This window comes from Dama dama, chromosome 17 (genome assembly GCF_033118175.1).
Source record: "Dama dama isolate Ldn47 chromosome 17, ASM3311817v1, whole genome shotgun sequence".
Taxonomy (NCBI): Eukaryota; Metazoa; Chordata; class Mammalia; order Artiodactyla; family Cervidae; genus Dama; species Dama dama.
In genome coordinates, this window is record NC_083697.1 from 63,151,311 (window position 1) to 63,167,855 (window position 16,545).

General features: G+C 40.9%; 1 pseudogene; it reads left to right on the forward strand.

The window, feature by feature from the left end:
* Window positions 1-3,731: 3,731 nt before the first annotated feature.
* Window positions 3,732-15,961, forward strand: LOC133071857 (nucleosome assembly protein 1-like 1; annotated as a pseudogene).
* Window positions 15,962-16,545: the final 584 nt, after the last annotated feature.

Below are 16,545 nucleotides of genomic sequence, written 5' to 3' on the forward strand. Positions count from 1 at the left end.
CTCTTGCTTTTTCGATGATCCAGCAGATGTTGGCAACTTGATCTCTGGTTCCTCTGCCTTTTCTAAAACCAGCTTGAACATCTGAAAGTTCACGGTTCACGTACTGCTGAAGCCTGGCTTGGAGAATTTTGAGCATTACTTTACTAGCGTGTGAAATGAGTGCAATTGTGTAGTAGTTTTAGCATTCTTTGGGATTGCCTTTCTTTGGGATTGGAATGGAAACTGGCCTTTTTCAGACCTGTGACCACTGCTGAGTTTTCCAAATTTGCTGGCATATTGAGTGCAGCACTTTAATAGCATCATCTTTCAGGATTTGAAATAGCTCAACTGGAATTCCATCACCTCCACTAGCTTTGTTCATAGTAATGCTTTCTAAGGCCCACTTGACTTCACATTCCAGGATGTCTGGCTCCAGGTGAGTGATCACACAGTCGTGATTATCTGGGTCATGAAGATCTTTTTTGTACAGTTCTTCTGTGTATTCTTGCCACCTCTTCTTAATATCTCCTGCTTCTGTTAGGTCCATACCATTTCTGTCCTTTATTGAACCCATCTTTGCATGAAATGTTCCCTTGGTATCTCTAATTTTCTTGAAGAGATCTCTCATCTTTCCCATTCTGTTGTTTTCCTCTATTTCTTTGCATTGATCACTGAGGAAGGCTTTCAGTCTCTCCTTTCTATTCTTTGGAGCTCTGCATTCAAATGGGAATATCTTTCCTTTTCTCCTTTGCTTTTCGCTTCTCTTCTTTTCACAGCTATTTGTAATGCTTCCTCAGACAACCATTTTGCCTTTTTGCTTTTCTTTTCCATGGGGATGGTCTTGATCCCTGTCTCCTGTACAGTGTCATGAACCTCCATCCATAGTTCATCAGGCACTTTGTCTATCAGATCTGGTCCCTTAAATCTATTTCTCACTTCCACTGTATAGTCATAAGGGATTTGATTTAGGTCATACCTGAATGGTCTAGTGGTTTTCCCTACTTTCTTCAGTTTAAGTCTGAATTTGGCAATAAGGAGTTCATGATCTGAGCCACAGTCAGCTCCCAGTCTTGTTTTTGCTGACTGTATAGAGCTTCTCCATCTTTGGCTGCAAAGAATATAATCAATATGATTTTGGTGTTGACCATCTGTTGATGTCCATGTGTAGAGTCTTCTCTTATGTTGCTGGAAGAGGATGTTGGCTATGACCAGTGTGTTCTCTTGGCAAAACTCTACTAGCCTTTGCCCTGCTTCATTCCGTACCCCAAGGCCAAATTTGCCTGTTACTCCAAGTGTTTCTTGACTTCCTACTTTTGCATTCCAGTCCCCTATAATGAAAAGGGTATCTTTTTTGGGAGTTAGTTCTAAAAGGTCTTGTAGGTCTTCATAGAACCGTTCAACTTCAGCTTCTTTAGCATTACTGTCCAGGTATGGTCAAGACTGAGTTCCTCCCCCTTCTCCTGACTCCCAACCTCCACAGCCCCCAGAGTCTCCCTTCAGTTTCAGGGACTGCACACAAAGTCCTCCAGTGTCCTCCCCTGCCTCCCTAACTACTATGTCTCCCCTATATGCCATCCATCATTTTTGGCATCTTTGCATATTATTCATGCTGTTGTCTCCCTGATCCACCCAGCAAACTCTAACTTAAAACCTGTTACAAGCCTTTCTTCTTTGGTGAAGGCTTACTTGACCTTCTTCCTTTTCCTCCCCTGAAAGACAAGGATAGTGTTTGATTGTACTGGGCTTTGGGTGGTGCCAGGCTTGTAGTTGGAGTTTAGTGAATATTTGTTGAAAGGCAGCCGTTGAAAGTATTGGTCATTTAGTTCCAGGTTAGAGAGGCTGCCCTTGCTGCTATCTTTTCAGATATTCATGTTTTCATTTCTCCGTTTGATTCTGTGAACAACTCTGGCACATTTCTGATAAACTTTTTTTTAAAGAATTTAAGTTAACAAAATTTGTATCATGCTGTTTGCAATTACAGACTCCAGTTGGTGCAAGCATGCATTGCTTTCATAACAAGAAAAAAAAAAGTTTGTTTTCCACATAGAAAGATAAACAGACTCTAATTTAATCAACCGTTCTTTAGCAGCTGTTTTTGAGTTAAGTGAGGATCTTCACATTCACCTAGTATGGGATAGCTGAAATGTGACGAGGGTTTTCAATAATGAAGTTGAGAACATGAGAGATGGAAGGCACAAGACCTCTGGCCAGGACACTGTGCCACAAAGCACAAAAACAGTCCCATACTCGGATCCTCTCCAAATAAATAAATTAATTAAAACATCCTCCAGCAGGCTTCATTAGGCAGGTAATTCTCCCTGAACTCACTGGACATATGTCCAGAGAGAACTTTAATTTGAAAAGATATATACACCCCAGTGTTCATAGCAGCATAATTTATAATAGCCAAGATATGGAAGCAACATAAATGTTCATCAACAGATAAACAAGTAAATAAGATATGATATATAGATACAACCAGATACTACTCAGCCATAAAAAGAATGAAATAATGCCATTTGTAGCAACATGGATGGACCTCAAGATTATCATACTAAGTGAAGTAAGTCAGAGAAAGCAAATATCATATGATATCACTTATATGTGGAATCTAAAAAATGGTACAAATGAACTTATTTACAAAACAGAAACAGACCCACAGACAGAGAAGACAAATTTATGGTTACCAAAAGGGGAAGGGGAAGGGAAGGGATAAATAAGGAGTATGGGATTAGCAGATACACACTAGAGTTGGACTATAAAGAAAGCTGAGTGCCAAAGAATTGATGCTTTTGAACTGTGGTGTTGGAGAAGACTCTTGCGAGTACCTTGGACTGCAAGGAGATCCAACCAGTCCATCCTAAAGGAGATCAGTCCTGAATATTCATTGGAAGGTCTGATGCTAAAGCTGAAACTCCAATACTTTGGCCACCTGTTGCGAAGAACTGACTCATTGGAAAAGACCCTGATGCTAGGAAAGATTAAAGGCAGGAGAAGGAGGGGACGACAGAGGATGAGATGGTTGGATGGAATCACTGACTCAATGGACATGAGTTTGAGCAAGCTCTGGGAGTTGGTGATGGACATGGAAGCCTGGTGGCCTGCAGTCCATGGGATCGCAAACAGTCAGACATGAATGAGCACCTGGACTGACTACTATATGTAAAATATGTAAACAATAAGATCATACTGTATAGCCCAGGGAACTATATATCCTGTAATGAACTAAATGGAAAAGCATACACACACACACACACACACACACACACACACATATAACAGATTTCCTGCTTGCTAAAAGCCAGTGATGGTGACTAACTACTTTGCCATTACAAGCTCTGAATAAATAGTCTCTGACTGTTGTCATTTGGATGATCCTCATTAATATCTTTAGCAGAAAGGTTGAATTCATAATTTTAAAGGTATATTTATAAACCTCTGAATGAGAGACTGAGGTGAAGAAAAGAAGTCTATTCAAAGAATTGGGATGTCAAGAAACTGCAAAGACAAATTTTTGATGAGGTCTTCCTAGTGGTCCAGTGGTTAGGACTCTGAGCTCTCAATGCAGAGGGCCTGAGTGTGATCCCTGATCAGGGAACGAGATCCCACATGCCCCAACTAAAGATCTTGCATGCCACAACTAAGACCTAGCGCACCCAAATAAATATTTTTAAAAAATTTTTGATGGATTTTGACATGTCTGTGTACATGTCAAAGTTCAGAAAATTTTCTGGCTTTAGAAGAAAACGACTATGGTCAGAACTGATGAAATCTTCAATAAAGGAGGGAAAGTGGCTGCAAAGTCAACAGTAGTTAAGACAGTGGTGAGGTGTGGTCCGGATAGTATCTTTATATAGACTTCGAGGTAGCACTTTAAGTCCTCCCTTAAAGGAAGGCTTCCCTGGTGGCTCAGACGGTAAAGCATCTGCCTACAATGCGGGAGACCTGGGTTCAGTCCCTGGCTGGGGAAGATCCCTGGAGAAGGCAAAGGCAACCCACTCCAGTATTCTTGCCTGGAAAATCCCATGGTTGGAGGAACCTGGCAGGCTATAGTCCATGGGGTCGCAAAGAGTCGGACACAATTGAGCGACTTCACTTCACTTCACTTCAGGTGGCTAAGGATCAACAGTGGAAAAGAGTAATTGTCTCTGTCCTAATAGAGAGACAGATAGGGAGACAGATATTGGAGAGAATGTGTTAAGTTCTGTGATGGAGAAGTAAGAGCGCTAACTTCTAACTTATGGAAGCATCATAAGATGAAACATAGTCAAGACTGTGAGGGAAAGGCAGTCAGAGAGTCTCTAGGGGCAGTTGTAGTCAGGTAGTATTTTGAGGGATGACTTCCTCTTCTGAGGGTGGCTCAGATGGTAAAGCGCCTGCCTACAATGCGAGAGACCCGGGTTCAATCCCTGGGTCGGGAAGATCTCCTGGAGAAGGAAATGGCAACCCACTCCAGTACTCTTGTCTGGAAAATTCCATGGACGGAGGAACCTGGTAGGCTACAGTCCATGGGGTCGCAAAGAGTCGGACATGACTGAGCGACTTCACTTAGCCCTTAGCACTTAGTATCTTGAGGATGAGGAGGAAAGCACAGCATGCAGAGGGTTTCATTGATCTGAGGTTATTTCTGTGCCAAGATCATAGGTCTTAATTATTATAGTTTTAAAATAGGACTTGACAAGACAACTTTCTCCATCTTATTCACCTTCAAATTGTTCTGGGTCTTCTTGATCTTATTCTTTTCCAAGTCAATTTTAGAATGAGCTTGTCAAGTTTCATGGAAATCTCTGATAAGATTTTCGCTAGAGCTGCGGAGCATTTAAACCTTTTCCTTCTTCTTAAACTCTTTTGTTACAACCCTTAAGTGGCAGCTTTAAATTTTACCTTTCTCAAGATCTTATTTGACTTCCTCTGTAAGATTAAATTTCTTTGCTATTTCCACCGCACCCTGTACTCCCTGTTATGTAACAGATCAGATTTTAAATCTTAACTCAAAGTCTGAATTCTGGGAAAGTTCACGGGTGAAAGTAGCTCAGTCGTGCCTGACTCTTTGCGACCCCATGGTCTATACAGTCCATGGAATTTTCCAGGCCACTGGAGTGGGTAGCCTTTCCCTTCTCCAGGGGATCTTCCCAACCCAGGGATCGAACCCAGGTTTCCCACATTGCAGGTGAATTCTTTACCAGCTGAGCCACGAGGGAAGCCATATCTGTCTAGTTCATCACAATACTCTCCAGTACACAGGCTAAAACAGTTTGTGTTTAAGACATACTTTTCTTTAAAAAAATTTAAAATTAAAAATTTTAAAGGATGTTGGGAATTCCTTGGCACTTCAGTGGTTAGGACTCTGTGGTCTCACTGCCAAAGGCCTGGGTTTGATCCCTGGCCCAGGAATTAAAATCTCACAAGGTATGCATGATGCAAAAAAAAAAAAAAAAAGGTTAGCTGGTGGGGTGAGCCTTCAGCAAGTATAATAATATATAAGAGAGGAGCACTGTAAAAGAATTAGCCTCAGGTAAGGGAAGAGATGTCTGTCTTGTTAATAGGAAAAGAAGATCAAAGAATGTTTAGCTGATAAGAGTTAACAGAGTTTTATTATTTTTATTATGTTTCTCCTCTATTGTTATTTCTAACAGCCTTCTACTATTATTGGGGTTCCCTTGTGGCTAACTGGTAAAGAATCTGCCTGTAATGTGGGAGACTTGGGTTCGATCCCTGGGTTGGGAAGATCCCCTGGAGAAGGGAAAGACTACCCGTTCCAGTATTCTAGCCTGGAGAATTCCATGGGGTCACAAAGAGTCGGACACGACTGAGTGACTTTCACTTACTCACACACTCTACTATTATTACCATTTCCATTTTCTTTCTATTGTAATCGACATGGAAATTTGGTACTAGTGATGGAGAGGCAGTAGGATTGGAGATGTGAGGAGAGTACGGAAGATCTGTGAAGAATGGGTGTGTGAACAGGATGGGGGAGTCAGAGAATTCCTGGACAGTGTTGTAAGAGCCCAGTGGAAAGCAGAAACCACGAATTCATAGCGGTGCTGGTTTTCCGCAGGTGTTCACAGCAGCACAGGTACACAAATGATAATAGGAACCATAGGGCTGATTGAGGACTGGGATTTTTGCCAGACTGGTGCTGGAGAAGGACAGCTGAGCCAGCAAGTTCAAAATGAGTCAGAAGTACTTGATATTTGTGAACCACAGAGAATTTTATTCAGTAAAATGGAGGCGGAAGAGTGGAAGGGGTATGTTTCTCTTAAGAAAAAGCAAAGTGAGCAGGAGACAAAACTGCCTCTCCAGGTTTGCCCATGGGAGGGGGAGGGAAGAGGATGAAGCCCACCCAAGGACAGGACAGAGGGAGAGTCCTTGAGGGGAGGGAAGAAAGGCGTAGAGAGACAGACAGGGAGGGAGAGCGAGGGATGGAGGATGTAAGGAAGGAGAAAGGGACAGGCAGACAGACTAGAGACTCAGAGGGCGTTTGGGGTTGTTTGTGACAGCTTTCCATTCTTGGTTCCCTGGCTATGTTTCAAATCTATGGCTTCAAGAGATTTCCTCTGTATTCTTACAGGGAACTTCTACTTTCTGACTGCAGTTTCTATCTCAAAACTAGTCTTAACTTAGACAAGAAAATCTAATACAGACTCTGGTACTCATGGAGTGGTTTTGTTTGTCCTGTTTTGGGGGTGGGGGTGGGAATGCAGGGCCAAAGTTTTCAGTTTTTCAAGCCCTAAAGGGCCGTGCTGTTGAAGCCATCTAACAGTCATATTGCATAATGCTCCAAGAACTGGGGCAGATGACTCCAACCAAGAGTTGGAGCCTCTGGGGCTTGTAGTCATCAGTAGGTTTACCCAGGGTCCCTGCTTCCCTGCCTCACTGATCCTATTTAGAAGCGGCCAGAACTTCATGCCTGGAGTTGCTGGGGAAGAAGGGTAGCTTTTTTGATTGGCTGAGGTTCTGGTCCTAGGAAAAGGGGAATGTGAGTCCTCTGATCTTGGATGTATCCAAGACCTTTCCCCAATGATTTCCCATTGCACAGTGAATGAGGTCACTCCTGAGGTAGGCTGACATTGCTCCTGTCATCCGTCTTGTTCCAGGCGGTACAATTTTGAGATCATGGTATTACTAACCCTCCTGTCTTTCTTCCCAAAGCCATCAGATACAGGTTTACCAAAACATCTACCTTCTGTTTCCTACTTCCTACTGACAATACTGAATATTAGCCACGTGGGGGCTCTGAGGCTGCCTGTTTGGGGATTTACTTGATTGACTGATCTTTCTGTAGGCATTTAGTTTTAGTTTCTCACAACAGTAATAAAACCCTTCACCTCAGATTGGGACTCGAACCCAGCCAAAACCCTACTTAGGGCTTGAAACCACAATCTTTTTATCACTTACCTGTTCTCTAGATTTATTGAGGCTCAGGTTCTTTGTGTCTCAGTGCAGAAGGAATCCAGTGAGGGGCAAAGTGATTGGCAAGAAATAGATTTATTAACATAAATCTTGTAAGAAATGTAAGCAGGCAGGTGAGGGAGCTCTGCCCCAAGGATTAGTGAAAGTGAAAGTCACTTCAGTTGTGTCCGACTCTTGAGACCACTTGGACTGTAGCCCACCAGGCTCCTCTGTCCATGGGATTCTCCAGGCAAGAATACTGGAGTGGGTTGCCATTTCCTTCTCCAGGGGATCTTTCCAATCCAGGAATCAAACCCAAGTCTCCTGCATTGCAGGCAGATTCTTTACCAACTAAGCTATGAGGGAAGCCCACCCCAAGGATTAAGTGGGCTACAATTTTATAGTCAAAGGGAAGGGGAAGAGACTGCCTTCTTCAAGTAGACATAGCTTTGAGGCTTATACATCACTAGCTTCTTCCTATCAGGCAGGAGAGTGTCTGACCTTATGAGGTCAAACTAGGATTATCATATTAGTAGAAGAGTGGTAACATTTTTCTTTCACCTAATGGCCTGGGGCATATCTCATGCTTTTATTTATGGCTTTAGAGTTAAGCAAGTCTGCTTAATTCACCTTCCAAAAGCTTGAGTGATCATTAACTTAGAGTGGTCTCCCAAAGTTTCCTAGGTTTCCCTCCCTATCTGCTGTTCCCTACTGGGACTTCTACAACTACCTGTATAACTATCCTCTTCTATCCCGATCAGTAGCACACAAGCAACTCTCATTCTCTTCTCTGTTCTTTCAACGTAAGCTGCTCTCAAGGCAGGTTCTATAATGAATTGTTGATGTGCAGCAATGACTGTAATGTTATTAATTTAAATTCCATGAAGCAATAAGTCACAATTTATTTAGCTATTCCCCACTTGTTGGACATTGAGATTGCTTTCAATGTTTGATTTTATAATTAATTACTGTAAAGCATATCTTTATGCCTAAAAGTTTTTCTGTGTTTAGGAAAATATGAGATTCCTCCTTAATTTTCCAGTTTTCAATACCACTAGCATATTAATGTTTTACACATTTATGCTGTTTACTTCTTAGCCTGAGTATAGAATGATGACATTAACCTCCCCCACCCCACCTTTTTTCCCCCCTCAGCTTAGTTTTCTTTGAACTTCTAGCTAGGTTTGAAGAATTTCCTTCCACTTCCTTCCTCTGTAAAGTGCCTGTGAATTCCATTTTTCACACTTTCATTGCCATTTCCTCTCCGTGTAGACCTCCCTCCTAGAGAGAAGTCTGGCCTCAGACTTGGATCTGTACTGATTTCTTTCTAGACCTATCACACAGCAGTCATCCTTGGACGAACCAGAGTCCTGAATCTGATGGCCTACGCTTCCTTGACTTACTCTTTTATTTGCTGGAGTGCATCCCCCAGTAGCATCTGGAGCAGGGGTAAAAAGAAGATAAACATTTTGATACTATGCATGTCTAAATATATCTAAGTTAAAAATTTGTTTTCTAATTCTGAATTTTGACGACCATTATCCATTGTCTTCTAGCATCCATTGTTGCTGAGAAATTTAATACTATTTAATTTCCAATTTTTTTGTATGTGATCTTTCTTTGAAAGCTTCTAGAATCATATCTCTTGTTGCATTCTGAAATTTCAAGTTCATATGTATTTGAGTTGCTATTTTTAAAATTTATTATAATGGGCACTCAATGTGGTCTTTTTTTCCTTAAAAAATGAGATATAATTGACATATAACATTATATTAGTTATATTAAGTGTACAACATAATGATTCCATATCTGTATATTCAATATACTAGTTGAATATAGTCTCTAGTTACACTAGAGACTTGGGCTTTATTTCTGGGAAATTTTCTTGTGCTATTTCCTTGATAATTTTGTTCCGTTCTCTCTTTTGGGAACTCTTGGTTAAATGTTGAACTTCCTGGCTTAACCTTTTAATTTTCTTATATTTTTTACTTCACCCTCATTTTTAATTTGCAAAAGCACCTTTTGTTCTCTAATGTCTCTTCCTTCTCCCTGTCATTTCCTTCCCTCTCTCCCTTCCCTTCCTTCCGGAGAGAATTTCAGTCTTATTTCAGGAGTACAAAATCTTATCTCCCTGAGAATGCTAATTTGCTTTTTGAAATGTTTGGCTATCTCTGCATTATCTGTTCCCCTGAGTTTTTCTTAACCCCCTCTGGGTTTATTTGCTTTGGGCTCTGTCTGTACTGTTGGAAACTTGCCTCAAAGATCTGGTGATCCTTGGATGTTTGTTCAGATTTTCAAATGAATGGCTGCAAAGCTGATTGGAAGCTCTGTGTGAGTGGGTAGGTCTTGTCAGCTTGTGGGCTTACTTTTAGATGAAAGAGGTAGCCAGCGAGCTTGTGGGTGTGGGTGTGGTCCCCCAAATGTCCGCGTGTGTAGGTACTTTCTCTGTAGCAATTTAGTTTATCAAGTGCCTCTAATCCGCCGGGAAGGATAAGCCTGGCTGTTGGCAGCTGTAGCACAGAGTGGGGTTAAGAGGACTGGGGAATCTCAGTTCAGAATGCCGACTTTCATTTTCATTAAATCCTCACCTCTGCCCTCTTTCCGCCTGTTGCTCCCCAGAAAGCCTCCCCGCCCCGAGCCAGAAAGTACTGCGGGCGTGGGGGAGGGGCGGTCCTGATGGACGCAGGGAGGCTTGCAGCGCTAACTGCTTTTTCAGTCTTTTCAGACACCACTCACTTCTTTCAATGCCCTATTCCTTCTGCTACCTTCCACAGTACTGCAGGTTTCAATCTTTCCCGAGGTAGTCTTGCTTCTAGAGAGTATTCTGCAAAATTCTGCTGACCATTCCACCTGCTTTTTGTCTTCCTATATTGGGGTTTGGGGATACTAATATTTCCTAGTTTTATTGAAGATGAGGTTTATATTTCTGGGTTTTTTTTGGCCCCAGTGCGTGGCTTGCGGGAAGTTAGCGCTCCCATAGCGGGGGCCTCTGCAGTGAAAGTAGAGTCCCAGACAGTGGACGGCCAGGGAATTCTCTGTACCAGATTTTCAAAAGAAGAGGTTAGAAAGGTCAGTGATCAGCCATCTTAATCCTGGGAGTTGTGGAGGTGACTTCCAAGAAGTTGCTTTGATCATGACTATTCAGATTTTCTTGAGAAACAAAAACCAAACAGGAAAACCAAAAAGAAATAGTTTTCTAAACTATTTTCTAAGACAGCTCTGTCTTCAGGTAATCTTGGTTCAGTGGTAGGACCAAGCAGTGATATGCCTGTTTATACTGGGGCCTGAAACAAAAAGAGCAAATTAGTAAAATTGATCCTATCTTTACATTATGATATTTTGTTTTTTTTTATGGGAGTTTTTGCACCAATTTTTATTTTTTGAGTATTATATTAAATAGTATTCATCTTGATTACTGAGTTTTCTGGGCATCACTTAAATTTTACCCCCAAAAGGAGTGACTTGCTTCACCTTAAATTCTGACCCCGGAGGAACATCACATTCTTCATCAGCTACCCTTGTCTCCGTGTGTCTGACTCTTTGTGACCCCATGGAGGGCCATTGCCCAGCAGGCTCCTCTGTTGAGGGAATTTTTCCAGGCAAGAATCCTGGAGTGGGTTGCCATTTCCTATTCCAGGGGATCTTCCAGACCAGGGATCGAACCCGTGTCTCTTTCATCTCCTGCCTTGGCAGGTGGATTCTTTACCATTAGAGCCACTTGGGAAGCCCCACCCTCACCCCCATCAGCCACTGCAAATAAACATACAGTCCAAGTAAACGTAGCCTATTCTTGCGCCATCTTTCAGCTTCAGGACAAATTCCACAGTAACACTTCCAATCGGTTTGCCTTTGTAAGAACACTTCTCCTTGTAGGTATTCCTGAGTCTGTTCATAGCAAGTGTTGGTCTCTTTCTAGGAAATACAGAATTGGGTCAAATTAAATTTCTCCCAGTGTATTTGAGATGCCTGAGCTCTATTGACACATGTTGCAAAAAGGACAGGCGTGGCACTGCCATAATAATGAGTTCCACAGCTTTTCTTACTGAGATGATGTGACATCAACAGAATCAGAAGCATTTCCTCTAACCTCTTGTGTTGATTTCGCTCCTAAAACCTTGAGATAAAGAAAGAGTCTTGTCTGAGTTTGCTGGGTCCTCTGGTCAAGGTCTTGATGCTTGAACAGAATTGATGCTTTTGAACTGTGGTGTTGGAGAAGACTCTTGAGGGTCCCTTGGACTGCAAGCAGATCCAACAAGTCCATCCTAAAGGAAATCAGTCCTGAACATACATTGGAAGGACTGATGCTGAAACTGAAACTTCAGTACTTTGGCCACCTGATGCGAAGAACTAACTCATTTGAAAAGGCCCTGATGCTGGGAAAGATGGAAGGTGGGAGGAGATGCGGATGACAGAGGATGAGATGGTTGGATGGCATCACCGACTCAATGGACATGAGTTTGAGTAAACTCCGGGAGTTGGTGATGGCCAGGGAAGCAGTCCATGGGATTGCAAAGAGTCGGACAAGATTGAGCGACTGAACTGAACTGAACTGGTCAAGGCCTTAGCAGGCTGAAATCAAGGTGTTGTACACTTGCTAAAGCAGGAGACCCAGGAGACACAGTTTGATCCCTGGGTTGGGAAGATACCGTGGAAGAGGGCATGGCAACCCACTCCAGTATTCTTGCCTGGAGACTCCCTTGGACAGAGGAGTCTGGTGGGCCACCGTCCATAGGGTTGCAAAGAGTCACACACACACACACCAAATATAATCTTTTTGTTTGTTTGTTTAACCAAAAGGCCACCGATTAGTAATCTAATCACAGGAATAATATTCTGTCATATTCACTGGGTCCACACTTAAGGGGCGGGGGGGATTATATACAAGGCATACACATCAGAGGGCAGGAATCTTTGCAGTCATCTCCCCTTTGTTGAAAGTCAGCAAATATCTTTCAGGATTTGTGGTGTAAGATAACCTTAGGTGGGGAAAAAAAATTATGTGGTGATTTTTTTTTTTGTAGCAAAGAACTTTTTTTACTTTTGGTGGGGAGTGTAGTTGATTTACAATATTATATAAATTTTAGGTGTAAAACAGTGATTCACAATGCTTAAAGAATATACTCTTATAGTTATTATAAAATATTGACTATATTCCCTGTGCTGTAGCAAATAATTTCTCACATACAAAAAATTTATTTTTTTTCTCAACTCAAAGCAATAACATATATTTATATTCTTCTAAGACTATTTCTTTTGTTCCCATAAGTCATAAATTTATATATTTTAGGTTTGGTTTAAAGTACCAACTATAAAATAAAATAAAATAAAGTACCAACTATACAAGGAAAATCTACCTCCAATGTTCCTTATATTATAGTTGCAATGTGCCCTGGAAATGATACAATTTCAATATGATAGAAATAATAGTAAAGTTTAAGTATGTGACTAGGAACTCTTAAAACTATTTCTTTATTGGAAATTTTAAAGAAGTAAAAATTTAATGCTACAGAAGGCAATATTGTAAAACAAAATGTATGACTTTCATAGCATATATGTTTTGTCACATTATATAAGAGAAACCTATAATATAATAATAATAGTAATAGCCAGGTAACAAAATAATAGGTTGGAAAGAGTATTGGCTTTTTAATAAAAAGACATATTTTGAGATATCATTCACATTACCATAAAATTCACCCATTCCAAGTGTACAGTGGTTTTAGTATAATCATAGAATTGTTCAACCATCACCATAATCTAAGTTCAGAATGTTTTTGTATTCTGGAAAAGAAATTCCTTATGCAGTAGCAGTCACTCCCTATTCCACCCGAACCTAGAAAAAGTCTTATCAACCACTAATCTACATTCTATCTCTTATTCTAAACTTTACTTATAAATGAAATGATAACTTGGCCTTTTATGCCTGGCTTCTTTCATTTTACATAATGTTTTCAAGGGTCACCTATGTTGGAGCATGAATTAATATTTCATTTTTTTTTATGGGCAAATTTTGTGATTCCATTGTATGGCTGTACCACATTTTATCTGTCCATTCTTCAATTCTGGACATTTGGTTGTTTCCACTTTTTGTCTGTTATGAATAATATGTTGCTACCAATGTTCATGCACATGTTTTTGAGAGGACTGATTGTTTTCATTTCTCTAGGGTGCATTCCTGGGAGTGGAACATCTGGATCATGTGGCAACTCTGTTTAACTTTTTGAGGAACTGCTTGCCTGTTTTCCAAAGCAGCTGCCTATTGTACATCTCAGTGGCGATGCATGCTGGTTTCAATTTCTCTGAATCCTTGTCAACATTTACTATTGTCCATCTTTTTTATTATAGGCATTTCAGTGGGTGTGAAGGTTATTGATTTTAAAGTTAATCGGAATAGTATATTCAAAATGCAAATATAAGCACTCTCTTTCAATGGTCCTAATTTTTTTCAGAATTCCAAAAGCATAATATAACATAGGAAGTCTTCCATGTTACTAGCCCTACCTTCCATCTCCAGCCTCACATTCTGCCACTTCCCTTCATTGCATTTTATACTCTGGTGATATTGAATTGCATGGAGTTTTCTACATGCACTTTGCTACTTTTAACCTCTGAAATTGTTTCTGCTTTTCTCTCTGCCTAGATTTCTGACCTCCGCCCCCCACTTTTTTTGCCTAATTTTTATTCATGCTTTAAGACTACCCAGGGCCTTCCCAGCTAGTCCGGTGGTTAAGAATCCTTGCAATGCAAGGGACATTGGTCCCATCCCTGGTCTGGGAAGATCTCACATGCTGCAGAGCAACTAAGCCCATGTGCCACAACTACTGAGCTCACACGCAGCAACTACAAAAGCCTTGAGCTTAGAGCCCATGGTTTGCAAGAAGAGGAGTCACAGCTATGAGAAGCCAGCACGCCACAACAAAGAGTAGCCCCCACTTGCCACAACTAGAGAAGGCCTGAGTGCAGCAATGTAGGCCCCACACAGCCAATAAATAAATAAATCTTAAAAAAAGACTCTACTGAGATATTCATTTCTCATGGAGCTCTTTTCTAAATTCCCAAGTGTTATCATCTTTTTTTTTTCTGCTAGGTATTAGCTTATGAGTACAACAACCCTATGAGGCAGGAGCTATATCCTAATTTTATGCATAAGGAAGCTGTCCCTTAGAGAGAGAGAGAGATTAGTAACTTGCCAAAAATTCACACCAGAAGGGAGTGGTGTGAATTAAATGCCATTCCTCTGCACTCTCACAGCACCTTCTGCACACATGGGTTCTTTATCTCGTTGCATTTATATTATCTCCTTATATACCCTCATCCAATCATTCATCCATTTAACTATTCATTCCTCAAATATTTACTTATAGTTTACCATATATCACGCATTGTGGCAGGTGCTGGTGACATAATATTGACAAGAGAGATCCCATACAGGACCTCATTAAACTATGTCTGTCGGGGTGTATAAATGATTTAACTCATGGATGTACGCTATGGTAGCAAATAGCAGAGGGAACTAATCAGTCGTTAAAAAGCCCATTAAAAATGATTTTGAAAGTGATAAAGCTAAGAATGACTGGATATTAATGAAGTAAACATCTCATGATGTTTGGCTTTGAGGTGACAGGTAGCATATCGTGTTGTATTAGTTATCTCTTAACAAGAGATATCTTAACAAGATACAAGGTAAATGTGTCCAGATAGAAGCCAAATTCTGTGAGGAAGTTTATTATCTTGAAGGAAAGTATGCTGTTCTCTACCAGCCTCTATCTGATAAGCCATTTGAGATCATTTATGAACCTACATAAGAAGAATGTGAATGGAAACCAGATGAGGAAGATGAAATTTTGGAGGGGGCTAAAAGTAAAGGTCAAGATTGAAGATGAGAAAAAGGATAAAGAGAAAGAGGAACTCAAGGGAATTCCTGAATTTTGGTTGACTGTTTTTTAAGTGTTGATTTGCTCAGTGGTATGTTTCAGGAAAATGATAAACCTACGCTGAAGCACTTGCAAGGTACTCACTCAAGTGAAGTCCTTAGGTACAGGCCAGCCTATGTATTTTGTCTTCAGATTTCACTTTGAACCCAATGAATATTTCACAAGTGAGGTGTTGACTAAGACACATAATATGAGGTCAGAACCAGATGACTCAGATCCCTTTTCTTTTGATGGACCAGAAATTATGGGTTATACACGATGCCACGTAGACTGGAAAAAAGGAAAGAACTGTCATTTTGGAAACTACTAGGAAGCAGAAACAAGGGACTTGGGTCTGTTGGTACTGTGACCAAAATGGTTTCTAATTTTCTTTCTTTTGTTTGTCCCTCCTGAAGTTCCTGAGAGTGGAGATCTGATGCTGCTGCTGAAGCTATTCTTCCTGCATACCTTAAAAGTCATCATTTTTTACATGAATATATAATCCCAAGATCAGTATTATACTTGACTGGAGAAGTTACTGAAGATGAAGACGATGATTATGATAAAACAGTAGAGACGAAGATGAGGAAAGGGGAGAAGAAGGAGATGAGGAAAATGATCCAGACTATGACTCAAAGAAGGATCAAATCCCAACAAAGGGCAAGCAGTTGTAGCAGGATGTACGTGGCCCTAGGGATAACCTACACTGGTTTACCCTCTGCTTCCTTGGAAAGGAGGAATTTGCATAATTTGAAAAGCCTATTTTCAAAAGCAACCGTTAGAACAGTTAGAACTGGACATGGACCAACAGACTGGTTTCAAATCGGCAAAGGAGTACGTCAAGGCTGTATGTTGTCACCCTGCTTATTTAACTTATATGCAGAGTACCTCATGAGAAATGCTGGGCTGGAAGAAGCACAAGCTGGAATCAAGATTGCCGGGAGAAATATCAGTAACCTCAGATATGCAGATGACACCACCCTTATGGCAGAAAGTGAAGAGGAACTAAAAAGCCTCTTGATGAAAGTGAAGGAGGAGAGTGAAAAAGTTGGCTTAAAGCTTAACATTCAGAAAACTAAGATCATGGCATCCGATCCCATCACTTCATGGCAAATAGATGGGGAAACAGTGTCAGACTTTATTTTTTCGGGCTCCAAAATCACTGCAGATGGTGATTGCAGCCATGAAATTAAAAGATGCTTACTCCTTGGAAGGAAAGTTATGACCAACCTAGACAGCAGATTAAAAAGCAGAGACA